Source organism: Neltuma alba, unplaced genomic scaffold (assembly GCF_004799145.2).
Source record: "Neltuma alba isolate B1F8T4 unplaced genomic scaffold, ASM479914v2 tig00010268_pilon, whole genome shotgun sequence".
Classification (NCBI taxonomy): domain Eukaryota; kingdom Viridiplantae; phylum Streptophyta; class Magnoliopsida; order Fabales; family Fabaceae; genus Neltuma; species Neltuma alba.
The window spans coordinates 271,882-287,010 of record NW_021635193.1 but is presented as its reverse complement, the minus strand read 5'-3'; the positions used below and the strand labels follow the sequence as shown (position 1 = coordinate 287,010).

General features: G+C 36.3%; 1 pseudogene; it reads right to left on the bottom strand.

Moving 5' to 3' along the window:
* Positions 1-949: 949 nt before the first annotated feature.
* Positions 950-15,046, bottom strand: LOC114755397 (cytochrome P450 CYP736A12-like; annotated as a pseudogene).
* Between the last annotated feature and the right edge of the window lie 83 nt (positions 15,047-15,129).

The window sequence follows — 15,129 nt, the reverse complement described above, 5'->3', positions numbered from 1 at the left end:
AATGTGGAGTGGGGCCGCTCCTATGAGATCATGGCAAATCTCTCTAAGCATTCGTTATGCCCAGGCACGCGCACGGCCGTTATAACGCGCAAAAAACGTCGTTAACAGCGGAAATGTGGGGGTATAATCTACTTTTAATGCCTCTAGTACACACGCGAAGAGATGACAGTTCATAGAAGCCTTCTTCACTGGCATCTCTTGTACTAAGTGTTATCAGTCTAGTCTAGTTCATAGTCGCAAGAACCACTAGATACAATGATTATACCCATGTGTGTAACCCTGGCTCTTTATTTGACACATGTGGGGGATTGTTGTGAAATAATGCAATATGGTGTGTCAAATAAAGTCCCACATGGGAAAGATGAGAAGAGTCTAAGTGTATAAATGAGATCAAGCATCCTTGGGGGAGTAAATGGGCCAAGAGGGAATTGGGCCTCGCGCCCACAACAACAGGCCACCAGAGGGAAACGCAGTTGTAACCGGCGATTTCCCCCCCTGCGCGTGAATTAAACGCGGTAAAGCCTCATTTTACGAAAATTATTTTAAACTTTGTTGAATATTTTTAATAAAATTATGCTTACCAAGAAACCTTATTTTGGACCTGTTAAAAGTCAAGAGGCTTACTGTTTCGTTTGTGGCCGACCGGACGCGCGTCCGGCTGGGTGTAGGCGAACGTTGTTTGCCACCAACGTTCGCGCTGTTCCGTCTCCAACGGAACCTTACGTTGCTTCGGTCGTACCCGCTCGGCGAAACAGAGGGATGCGTCCTCCGGTGATGTGGCCATTCGCGCCTATATAAGGGACTGTCCAGGCAGCGTGATTATACACTTTCCATCCTCTTCCTCTTCTCTCCCGCTGTGTTTCCTGTTACAATCGCTTTCGCTTTTCTGCTACCCTACTTGCTTCGCAGGAAGGGTTCGTTTGATCCTGGGGTGAGTGCCAGCTGCCTGTTACCACACCGAGGCTGCGGAATATCTCTCAGGCAGTGTCCTTGTGACGCGACTCGAACCGGATTTGCTGTTCCTCATTTGCTGCCGCCAACACAAGTCACTGGAAGACATACCATAAGGAAGTTCCCAAGAAAAGCAATGAACCAAATTGAGCTAAAACAAATTTAACACTAGTCATACCCAAGTTCATGCCAGGACAACCTCTGCGACCTGAGCCAAATGGTAACAGTTGAAAATCGTGTCCTCGAACGTCAATATTGCTGTCAACAAATCTCTCAGGATGGAAACATATGCGCGTTTTCAGACCAAACCTTAGAATCACGTCCTATGGCCCACACATTTACAATTACCCTTGTCTTTTCCTTATATAGCACCCGTTGATTGTAACATCCTCCATACTCTCTCTCGAGGGACAAGTAAAGGTGCAACTGGATATAGTCTAAGAGTCTCTTTGATTACCATATCTAAATAACTTAACTTTGCTAAATCAGACTCTTCCACCATTCTCGTCATTCCAACAACGTTTTGTAGCTCATTTTGAAGATTTTTTCATCACTCTTGATGCCTCAAAAGTTCGGATAAAGCCCACTCAATTACAACAATAGAAGTGTCAGTTGCCCCTCCAACCATATCTGATAAAATAGCTTTGATGTTGGCTTTATCTATCACATGGTCTTGGTCGTCCTGTAGATCCACAGGTTGGTGCATCAAGGAAAGCAATATGTGTATGAAGTCGTTATGGTGTTGTAAATTTTGTCCTTTTGAAGTGTTTTCATGCTCCATCACTATCTTATCCAACACATCCTCGAGCGCCTTGTAGTTTCTCTTTAACTTTCGTGTCAAGCCCTGGCAACATCAATTCAATAGCTCACTATATATGAAGGATAACACCAATCTGGAAAGTCTAGATATGATCTGAACAGTCCAGACCTCATTTTCTTTTATTTTAAGTTTTAAATAATTATTTTAATAGGTATAGAATCTAAAATAAAGATAATATGTTAATTATCATTTTTCAAAAATATTTTTATTTAAAATAATTAATGAAAAATTTTAAATTTAGACCATCCCAATCTGATAAACGCCAATTAAATGTGTATTTTTTTAAAGTTCATACTATATATGTTTAATTTCTATCTAGAAACGCAAGGAAAAATATTTAAAAACAATCAATGCTCAAGGCGAAAAGATTATAGGCACATAACATAAAAGAAAATGACGTGATCAGCAAGATAATACTATATACGTGCCGATCATCGGCATGTGGGGTGCAGACTTATAACTCAACCAGAGCTAAAATCTTTCTATAACAGCAGAAACAAATTGCCCCCATCATTAAAACTAACCACGTGCCATGGTTTCAATTTGATTTTGTAATGGTGAGCTGGCGGTGGCTTACTAAATCTTTCCAAAAGTTAACTATTCCATGCTGCTTAATCAATTATAAACCTGTTTAGAACAGCTTATAAGTAGCTTTTTAACAGTGATTTACAAAATACGAGGCAAGTATTTATGTAAGAAGAGTTCTGTTTCAACTTACGTGAAACGTGTTTATAAGAAAATTTCACCATGATCCCAGACAGACACTATATTGCTTATGCATAATTTCATCCATTTTCTTTTACTTTTTAGAAACTTGAACCTCTAACTTTCTAGCTACTATCTCCAATCCTAATTATAAACCTAGTTGATTAATTTGAGGAGATTAAAGAAAACAGTTAAGTTAGTTATTTGTAATAAATATGTGTTGTTTTTTCTTAAAATATCCTTACTAGTCAAGTGTATTTGTTAGAACTATCATTGTTAGAAGAATTACCTTAGAAAAAAAAAACATAAATATAAAAGACAAAGTGGATTGGAGTTTTATATTTAGAACCAAAATAAAAGTCAAATGAAGTCTATGAAGTCTTATATTAAGAATCAGAGGTATAATAATCTAATTTGAATTGGTGTGTCCAATAGTTACTAATACCTTTTTTTTGGGTCAAGATCAACTTGTTCTTTTTTTTTACATACGACCTATTTTTCAATTTGTAAAACATCTCAGACTAATTAAATTAACTAACTTCTTCTTCAATGTAATTCAATTAATTAAATCAATGTTATAAATTCTTTTAAATTCCCATACCCATTCACCCTTTTGTGTTCAACACTTCACCTTGGACCGCTCTTGGATCAAAATCTGAGATGCAGCTAGACACGGACAGATTTGGTTTGCTGGTTGAAACATTGAATACACTAGAAGGAAAAAGAACAGTAAATATGCAGTTGAGTTGATAATGGTACCTGGATATCAAATGGTGCCAAGAAAGGCACGAAATCTGCAATATTGAAGGCTCCAACCAAGTTCAGCGCTTCATGAATAAGACCCTTCAGACCAAATCTATCGTCCCTGTTGCGTCCAAATATCATTTTATACATTATGTCTTCTACAAGCCGCTCCACCTTCCCCGTCAGATCCACCACCTCACTCGCCGCCGCCGACTTCTCAATCGACTTCACCAGCTGTCCCAACTCCTCCCTTCTTAAGGGAGCAAACGTCTCCAATTTCGACGAGCTAACAAGCTGCAAAGTACAGAGCTTCCTCATATCGCGCCAGTAAGGGCCATATTCAGAGAAAACCATCCCCTTGGAGCCATAAGAAAGGAACTCCGACGCTTGAGTCCTTGGGCGGCTGGCAAAAACGACGTCGTGCGTCCTGAGGAAAAGCTCGGCGGCTTCAGGGGAAGAGACGACAACAGCAGGGACCTGTCCGAGTCGCAAGGACATGATGGGTCCATAGCGCTTCGCGAGAGACTGAAGGGATCGGTGCGGGAGAGTACCCAACTGGTGGAGGTTGCCGATCACCGGCCAGGCCGGTGGCCCTGGGGGTTGTTTCAGGCCATGCTTAGTTCGTCTAAGGCACAGGGATAGGAACAGAGCTGAGAGAAGGAAGAGAAGTGGAAGAAGGAGAAGGGAAGGGAAGGGCAAAGAGGAAGAAGGCAGCATGTTTGATTTTTTGTCTGAGAGTAAATGAAGAAAGATGAAGGAGGCTAGCTTCAGTGGTTTGTATATATTACTAGAGGGTACTTTGCTCAGTCAGGGCGTATTTGGTTTGAGGAGAGGCTAGGAGAAGGGAAGGAGGGTAGGGCGAGAGAGGACAGAGGAGACTTTAATGTCATTTTGTTTAGTTTGATTGAGAAGAGGGAAAGAGAGATATTTAATGATTCTTTATCTAGCTAAGAGAGGGAATTGAGGGAGCAATAAGCAATTTATTATTTCATCCTGAGTTTATATTTTTAGGAAAAATGACAGATAAAGAAGCTCCAAAATGTGAAATGCCAATTTGGGAAGCTAAGGAAATGTAATTACCCATAGGGAAGTCCTTCCCAAATTGGAATTTTGAAATTCAGTGAACTGACAAAATGCCCTTTGTTCTTTTTTTTTTAAAAAAAAAACCAGCCCCTCACCGGTGGCCGGCGGCCGGCCTCCGGCCACCGGCGCCGTGTGGTGGCTGCCGGTGAAGGATTTTTGTGACAAGATTTTTTTTTTTTGGAAATGAGATAATATTGGTTCAAAGTGACGGGGTTGTGGGATTTGATCCCACAACCCCTTGGCCACTTGGACCAATAAAAGGGAAGATGGCCATTGGGCTATCAAATATTTCTTAACCTTATAATGCAAACAAAAATATAAGTTAACTCTTTTATTGTGACTCCAGCTCGTGACAACAATTTATCTGAGATGACAAGTTTTAATTGAAAAATAACAAGTCTAAATTTGATATTAACAAAGCAACTTTTCCTTATACATAACAAATAGCAGCATGTGCATTAATTAAAAATGATCATAATTTATTTAAAAATGACACGTCTTTGTTGAAAAATAACAACAATTTATTCGGTATTTCTTGTTATGTATAAGGAAAAGTTGCCTTGTTAATATCAAGTTTAGACTTATCATTTTTCAGTAAAGACGTGTTATTTTCAAATAAATTATGGTCATTTTTAATTAACGTAGATGCTATTTCTTGTTATGTATAAGGAAAAGTTGCTTTGTTAATATCAATTTTAGACTTGTCATTTTATAGTAAAGACGTGTTATTTTTAAATAAATTATGATCATTTTTAATTAATGCACATGCTGCTATTTGTTATGTATAGGGAAAAGTTGCTTTGTTAATATCAAATTTAGACTTGTTATTTCTCAATTAAGACTTGTCATCCTCAAGCAAATTGTTGTCACGAGCTGGAGTCACAGTAAAAGAGTTAACTTATATTTTTGTTTGCATTATAATGTTAAGAAATCTTTGATGGCCCAATAGCCATCCTTTTGTTGGTCCAAGTGGCCAAGGGGTTGTGGGATCAAATCCCACCCCTCCACTTTGAACCAATATTATCCTATTTTCAAAAAAAAAAAAACTTTGTCACAAAAATCCTTCACCGGCAGCCACCACACCGGTGGCCGGCGCCGGTGGCCAGAGGCAGCCGGCAGCCGCCGGAGGCCAGTCGCCGGTCGACCACCGGTGAGGGCTGGGTTTTTTTTAAAAAAAGAAGAACAAAGGGCATTTTTGTCATTTGTGACAACCGCTTTTTCAAAACCATTTTAGATTAAATTCAACAATCCATTTGAACGATTAACCATGATAGAAAAGAAGAAACCTTAAAATTTTAAAATCACTATCATGGTTAAAAGAAATAAACTTATATTACGAGCCACATCAATCGTTCACTTGGGCCTTGGACTTTCAAAGTCCAGAAATATCATTCAACCGTTAGCCCAAACCAAACTTACACTTTCAAACACACAAACTGATAAAACATTTTAATATAAGTCATAGAGCCCATTAGTCAAAAATCAACACTATCAAATGAGTGTAATACGCAAAGTCTAAAATGTCTCGGACCTCCTCACGGCCCTATCATACCAGATAGTAGTAATTAAAAGTATTATTTTACATCATGATAGTAGATGAGCCCTATGTGGCAATATATAACAAGTCAGCACATAGAACAAAAGCAGGGAGGCTATACAAGCTATAACAGCACACTATGCCTCCTGAGCCTTCCCTGATGGGCCACCACCTGAACTATCACCTGAAAATGTTAAACCACGGGGTGAGACAAACGCCTCAGTAACTAACTTTCTAACTCATCATACATACTAACACGTGCTCGTGAGGTGTCCAGTGGGACAGTTATTAATTCTCGAGAACTATAGATATATAATTTCAATCATCCAAACCCTCACTATGGGAGCCAACACACAAGCCACATAAGTCTATCCCTCACTCTGGGGGATCAATCAAACATACGGGCCTATCCCTCACTCTGGGGGACGAATAAGAAGCCACAAAGGCCTATTCCTCACTATGGGGGACGAAAGAAGAAGCCAACCAATGTGCACCAATGGCGGCCTTACCACGTGGTAGGATACGACTCAATTCAAAATCCAAATAACAACCAATCATTCATAATATAATAAAAATGTCTCAATCTTTTCTCAGTATAATCCATAAGATTTAAATCATATATCTTTTCCAAACTTCTCAATCACCATTCCAAAAATCCCACAAGACAATTTTCATAGCTCAAAAGATATAACATATCTACTCAAGTTCCAAATATCAAATATTATTCTAAAAATAACAAAATACTCACAAACAACATATTAGCATATATAACAAGTGGAAAGTGGTTACCTCTCATCAAAGCAGTACTTAGGATTACCAGAAGGTCAATCCTTTGCTCAACCAATAATTAATCTACACAATTAATATAACCACATATTAATATAAATTAATTAATTAAACTTCTCTATATTATTTAAATTTCTAACAACCCCAAATTATTTATTTACCACCTCCAAATTATTTATCTTAATAAAAAGGATTTTCCAACAATTTCTAAATATAAAATTATTATGTTCTAAATTCTAAAAATCTCATTTTAAGTTTAAACCTCAAAATCAAACTATCAAAAATTCAATAATACTTCAAATATTTATAAATGAACAATCTAATCAAAACTTTAATGGTATAACTACCATATATATATTTCCATAAATAATAAAATTTTTAGCTACAATAATTATTTTAAAACCTCCAGTCACCCAATAAATAAAAATAAACCGATTAAAATCTTAATAATATGTTAAACACCTCAATTAAATTATTCAACTTAATTTTAATCGGTAAAATATGATATAAATCATATATCACATATTTTTCAACTAGAAAAATCCATTTAAGCACTAAAACCAACAAATGGACCAATCCAAACCGATTAAAATCTCAATAATATATCAAACAATCCAAATAAATTATTTAACTTAAATTTAATCGGTAAAAATATGGTATATCCCATAAATAACAGATTTTCAACTAAATAAATTAATTTAAATACTAAAACTAACAAATAGAGAAATCTAAACCGATTAAAATTAACAACTCATTCACTTCTAAATTTCTATAGTCATCTTTTATCAAAATTCAATACTTATATCATATATAAGTCTCAAAATTTTCTCTAATCACTATAATAATACTACTATTAGGAAGCATAAAATATATATGAAATATTTATGAAGAAAGTTTGATGAAAAGAGATAATTTCATGTACCTAAAATATCTTCAAAGCTTACCCTCTGCTTCACCGGTGTGCTCTCTCTCTCACACACTTCAGCTCTCTCTTTCTCTCTTTTCTTCTCCTCTTTCTCTCTTTCTTCTTGCGTTTGCCGTGGGGGGGGATGGATTGTGGGGGGTATTTAACACCCCCACATAATTATTGGGGGAGGGGAATTTCAACCCCAACCCCCACGTTTTTTTCCACCCCCTCCAATTTTTTCCACACCCCCTCCAACTTTCCACCGAAATTTTTTTTAATATTATAATAAAATATTATTATATTATATTATATTATTTTTCAATTATATTATTTTTCAATTACTTTTTTTTTAAGGATATTACATCATTTCACTGAATTTCAAAATTCCAATTTGGGAAGGACTTCCCTATGAGTAATTACATTTCCTTAGCTTCCCAAATTGACATTTCACATTTTGGAGCTTCTTTATCTGTCATTTTCCCATATTTTTATTTATATATTATATAAATCAATTCACATTTTAATTTAAATTACATAACTGATTGAAAATTTCAGCTAAATCATGTTATATGTGTATAAAAAAATGATATAATATTTTTTATGTAAATTAATATAGTAATATATTTGAAGTAATTAAATTAACACATTTTATTTTTTTTATTTTTTTACAAAAAACGAAATCTTTTCTCTTCTGCCCATTCTGTTCTAGCTTTAATGTACAATCTAATTAATAAACTAATACGTTTGAAAAAAAATCAAACCGCAAAGATACATAGAAATATTAGAACTGGAAGAAGATAATATGAATGGCTGCGACCCTTACAGGGGAGAAGTGACGATAAGGATAAAAATAGCCACTATTCCTCTTCCACTCTCTCCTCCCCAAAGCCATCACGTTCAACTCCTCTTCATCTCTTTCCTCCCCTTCTTCCACCGCCACCACTATCCCCTTCTCTATCTCCTAGCACCTTCTCGTCCAACTCCATAATCAGCTTGCGGCTGCTGACTAATGCCAAGCCAGAAAAGAGACTCCCAGCCTACTCATCATTTTCGTTGGCGGTGGTGCTCAGGAAGACAAGAAAGAAGAAGAAAGGAAGGAGTATACCGCCAACCAAGCTGGGAATATCACAAATATATAAGGATAACATAGTCAGAAAAATTTTGACTTTCCTAAAAAAAACCCTAATTTAAGGGGACCCAAATGAGGGTAAACGAGGGGAGGGGAGGAAAAATTTTGAGTCTTCTTTCCTTCTAAATTTTCGTCCAAATAAGGGGAGGGGGTCATATTCCCTCCCCTCCACCCTTCCTTCCAATCAAATACATCCTTAGAGTATATTTGGCTCAATGAGAGGAAGGAGAGAGGAATGATTTTAATGGAGGAAAAGGAAAGGGGGGAGAGTAGAAGGATTTTAATATTATCTTGTTTGGATTTATAAAAAAAGAGGGGAGAGGGGAGAGAAAAATATTTTAATATAAACAATTTTGCCCTTATTTTATTTAAGATATGGGCATAATGGTCACAACATAACAAAATATGGACATAATGGTCATAAACTCCCCTCCTAAAATTTGTATATTGCCAAACAAGAAAAACTGATTAAAATCCCTCCTCTCCCCTTTCCTCTCTCCCGAATTCCTCGTACCAAACACACCTTTAGACTGTGGATGAAGATGTGAAAATTTGGGATCTCGGGTGTCATGTGGCCACTCTGCCGCTTATTTTTGGGTGCTTCCTAAATTTTTTTTTTTTCATTTTTTTATTATTAAATGTAAAATAAGTTAAATTTTAATATCTTATAAAGAAAATTCATTTTTAATTTTTTATGATTTTTTAAATATTTGAGAATACTAAATTTTTAAAAAACCGTAAAAAATTGAAAACTGAATAATTTTTTGCGATATTAAAATTTTACTTATTTTATATAAAATCTAATAACAAAAATCTAAGGGACACAGCACCGCCCGAAAATTTGAAGGTGTGTTCTCCCGAAAGAACACAAAATAAGGGCGTCCACGTGCGATTCAAGCTGGATTAGAATATTAGCGGCAATTTTGACCATCGACTGAATTTAAAAAATGGGAGAATTTCAAATTTTCATTTAAATTCCAGTGCAATGAGAATTAAGAAATTTTAAGATTTGAACTCATACCTTTTGCTTAAAATGAAGGGGGGATTAAGTTGGGAGAAAAGTTGATAAAAATAAGTCTGACTGTTGAAATAAAAAGCAAGTCCTAATGAAAATTTAAAATCCGTTTACAAGTACATATACATTTTTTTTTAGTAAGATGGTATCGCTGCCTCAGGGTATCCCAGCACAACCGGCCAGACTAATCCCAAGTGCACTCGCAGGTATCGAGCCCATGACATGGTAGGGAAGGCGCCTTGCGTTCCCGTTTGCGACCAGTCGGACCCGACCCTTGCAGGCCAAGTACATATACATTTTGACAAGTAAATACATATACAAACTCAAGTTACATGCTAATAGATTCTGATAGGGAAATAACGAGTGTTCCTAGGTCAGTTATACGTATTTTCATAACTAAGTACTCTTTCAGTTCTTAATATAAGACCCATTTAACTAATTTGATTAGATTAAAAAAATTATGTAAGTTAGTTAATTATAAAAAACGTGACACGTTTTTCCTAAAACACCATAATCATCTTTTTAACACCCCCTCTCCTTCTTCTATTTGATTATGGTTGAGGGAGTATCCATATGGGTAATTTAGAGAAAATTGATAAATATGAAAACTGGGTCTTATATTTAGAAACAAAACCAACTCAACAATTGGGTCTTATATTGAGGATTGGAGGAGTATAACAAAAATAACAAGTATCAAATAAAAATTTAAGTCCAGATTTACATTATAAAATGCCCAAATTTCATTGTAATTTTCTTTATATATTCATGATAACAATTATATATATTCAAAATAAAATGCTCATTATTGTAAAAAATAAAATAAAATGCTCATTTAATTTGTTATACAATGTTATCCTAGATAACGAGGATTGGACTGCGCGCGCGCGAATGATTCCGTTTATTTGAAGTTATTTTATCAAAGTTTTTGACTTGAGTATTTTTTTTATATTCAATTAGGTTATTAACAATTTTAACGTTGAAATATCTTATTTTAAAAAATGTAATATAATTTATTTATGTAGAAGTTAAGTTTAGATTATTTTGCATCATAGATAGGAGGATGAATTAATGTTGGACATTTTTTTTTGGATAAAGTTAATGTTGGTTGTTTTAAAATGGATGGAAATTGGTTTTTCTGACATTCAAAATGGACGCAAATTAAAATTAAGTAGAATGACGCATAATTGTGATCGAAACACAACAAACATATACATCCAATTAAGATATTTCTTGATTCTTAATGTTTCTTGATTTTTTTTGAAAAAAATATATAATTGTTACCATGAATATGTTAGAATGTAAATTTGAACTTGTAAATTTTCATATGATGAGCATTCATTATTTTGTCATGCCTAGTTGTCAACAAATGAAATATAGACTTCAGGATTACGGAAATTTTCAAAATATTTTGAAACTGAATTATAATTAAGGGTTGTTTTTATCAACGTCGGTTTTTATCATCCCAACTGGATTTTGTAAATTAAAATTGTGATAAAAGTCATTTAATATAATCATACTTTTTATATTAAAAACAAGTCTCAATTTGAATATCTGTTTGGCTTGATGAAGCTGAAAGTTCCAAAATATGACTTTAGGTCTACTTTGACTTTTTGAAGGGGGAAAAAACTCGTTTAACTCAAATGCCATTCCGCATACAATTTTTGAGCTCAAATCGACTTTCATGCTTTTAAAATGACTGGTAAGGACTTTTAAAATTAGGAAAGCGAATTTAAACAGGCCCCTAGGCCCTAGCTAGTGTTTTATAACTTAGGCTTCATTGCTCTTTTATTTACCGGAAAATTAATCCTATAGTCCTTACTCCTTAGAGCCTGTTTGGTAGCCTGAAAATATACTGATGGAAACGGAGAATGGGATAATTTTCCTTCACAGTATCCCTTTGGTTGCACCACTTTCCGGCAGAGCAAATTCTGGCCGCAGGAAATTTTTCCACGTTTAATGGGAAATCTGTTCCCTCACATATAGGTGGGAATTGGGATCTGATTTTCCTACATAGAAAATTCCCATGTGGCCCCTGATCTTTCTTCGTTCTTGCTCTCGCTTCGACATCGCGATGATGCTGCTGCTCGCTGGTCCAAGCTACTTCTCTCCTCCCTCCTTGCAAGTTTCAGCCTCCGACACCCTCCCCTCCTCCCCTACCTGGGTGATGAGTTAAATATGCTTGCCAACTATAAGAACTGAGTTACTGAGAATGTCAGCTTTGATATTCTGTTTTCTGTCTATATATAACACAAAGAGCCCATCCCAGTACCCTTTTATTATGCTCGAAATGATTTATAAGTAGATTTTTAATCGTGATTTTATTATTATGATATAAGTATGTAAAGTAAGCTTTATCTCAAATTACATAAAAATACTTAAAATATTTAAAATAAGCAAATGCAAATAAGCCCTCTGATTTGAAAGGGAAAATTAAAAAAGCAAAGGAAAAGCAAGTTGGAGTATGACTAACGAATAGTTTGGTAGGATGGAAAGTGTATCCTACAACAATCTTTTTCTGTCGTAAGACCTATGCAAAATACTGCTCTCTGTAGAAATGAACGGGAAGTGTCGAAATTGTCTATTATTACTCTTCCCAACTTTTTGTTTAATATGTTATTTTCTAAGCAAGAATATTCAGGACATTCCAGTTCTATTTGTTTTTGTTTTTAATTCATTTCTATCCTACCTAATACTATAACTAAAATAAATGTAATTTCACCCCCCCCCCAAAAAAAAGAAAACCCCGATTCCTCTTTTCATTTATTTAAAAAATTTTCCACGTGACCAAAGAAAACGTTAAGGGTTGGGAGACTGGTGAGGTTAAAACTTTCATCAAGTCTCCGTTAAAAAATGGTGATCAATTTAGAAAACTTATTTGGAAAAATGGAACGAAACCTGACATTATAAAATAAGTCCACTATACATAACTCTCATACCATTTCAGCATAACTAACCAATCAAACTGATACTTCTACTGAACTGAAAAGACTGAGATTAATAACATTCATCAATTAACTGGTACGCGATAAGATGGAAGAGCTAACAAGTGCTTGGCTCTTGGCATTGAGAGACCAAATGTCTCAGACATATCCAAGTCATTAGGAGACTTGTCTTCTAGAAGTTCCCAATTAAAGCAGCGAACCAATTGTGCTAAAATAAGCTTAACAGTAATTAAACCCAATTGCAGACCAGGGCAGCCTCTTCAACCTGAACCAAATGGTAAGAATTGGAACTCATATCCTCGATAGTCCATATTGCCGTCCAAGAACCTCTCTGGACAAAATTCTTCCACATTATCAGACCATATCTTAGGATCTCTTCCTATGGTCCACGAGTTCACTATGATTCGTGAGTTCTTCCTTATGTCATATCCATTGATCGTGATGTCTTCCCTACACACGAGGGACTAGTAAGGGTGCGACTGGGTATAGCCTCATAGTCTCTTTAATCACCATATCTAAGTAACTCAACCTTGGCAAATCGGCTTCCTCGACCATTTTGCTTATTCCTACTTGGTTTTCTAGTTCGAGTTGGAGTTTTTTCATCACCCTTGGATTCCTTAAGAGTTCCGAGAAAGCCCACAGAATGACAGTAGCTGAAGTCTCCACTGCGCCAACGATCGTATCTAGAAGGATCGCTTTGATGTTGGTTCGTCGATCTACGACAAAGCTGTGCTGATCATCGTAAGTATCCATGCAAGAGAGTAGTATATCCACGAAGTCCTTGCGTCCTCTATTCTGCCCGTCTGCTGTTGCCTTTTCATGATCTCTAATAATCGTTTCTAACATCTCATCACGTTCCTTGTTAACCTTCCGCAAGCGTCTTGCAAAGCCCTGGATCAAAAGGGATATGTACTCCAATTAGTCTAAAAAAAAAAATTAATAATTGATTATTGCTTAAATTGTATTGTTTGTCTACAGTTCCATCCTTTTTCTTTTTTTTTTTGCTTTTTAAAAACTGGAGCCCTCTGACTTTGTTGTTATAATCTAAATTGGTTTGTCGAATGTTTACTAATAAAGTGAAGCCTTCTATAGAAAGAACCATAAAGCAAGAAAGCACGTGGCGTTCATCCAGGTGCGTGTCGCTAAAACGACAGCGTTTTGATTTTGCATTGGCGTCCACCTAGCTTTACAAGGGCACCATATCCTTCCCTCTCTGGTTCTCTCTGTTATTTTTTTCAAACAAAATTAGCAAATCACATGCTGAGGCACATCTTTTCTTCTCTTTCACATTTTTTATTGATAAGAAGAAACATAAAAAAAAAATGCATCGAGATAGATCCAATTTCATTATTATGGCTATGACGAACGAGAGAGAGAAAAAATGGGGCACCGGCGTTTTCAAATGAAGACTCACACCGCGCATTGCACAATTGCACCCCCATGTTGACTAATTAAACCTTATCACCAAATAAAAAACAATTACAAATGACGGCCACTGGAAATGCTAGTTAATTGTTAAAAATGTGTTAGTTGTTATAAAAAAAAAATGTAATGGTTTCTCTAAATTATTCTGTTTTTATTAGAGCCATCCTTTAAAATAAACTTACCATCTCAATATTTTATATCTCTCTTTGTTCAGCTTTTACCACTCTTGGATCAAAATTCAGGGGGAATGGAGAGAGTTGCTGATTGAAACATTGAACAAACCAGCAGGAAAAAAGAACAATAAATAAATAATATAGTTGAGTTGATAATGGTACCTGGATATCAAGTGGCGCCAAGAAAGGCACGAAATCTGCAATATTGAAGGCTCCAACCAAATTCAGCGTCTCATGAACAAGCCCCTTCAGATCATACCCATCATCCCTGTTGCTTCCAAATATCATTATACATTATATCTTCCACAAGTCGCTCCACCTTCTCCGTCAGATCCACCATCTCACGCGCCGCCGCCGATTTCTCGAACGACTTCACCAGCTGTCCCAACTCCTTCCTTCTTAAGGGGGCAAACGAGTCTACTTTCGATGCACTAAAAAGCTGCAAAGTACAGAGCTTCCTCATGTTACGCCAGTAAGGACCGTATTCAGAGAAAGCCATCCCCTTGGAGCCATAAGAAAGGAACTCCGACGCTTGAGTCTTTGGCCGGCTCGCAAAGACGACGTCGTGCGTCTTGAGGAAAAGCTCGGCAGCTTCGGGGGAAGAGACGACAACAGCAGGGACCTGTCCGAGTCGCAAGGACATGATGGGTCCATAGCGCTTCGCGAGAGACTGAAGGGATCGGTGCGGGAGAGTACCCAGCTGGTGGAGGTTGCCGATCACCGGCCAGGCCGGTGGACCTGGCGGTTGTTTCTGGTAATGCTTAGGTCGTCTAAGGCACAGGGATAGGAACAGAGCTGGTAAAAGGAAGAGAAGTGGAAGAAGAAGATGGGAAGGCAACATGTTTTTTTTAATTATTTGTCTGATGCGAGAGAGAGGAAATGAATTACATAGAATTAGAATTTACAAGGTGT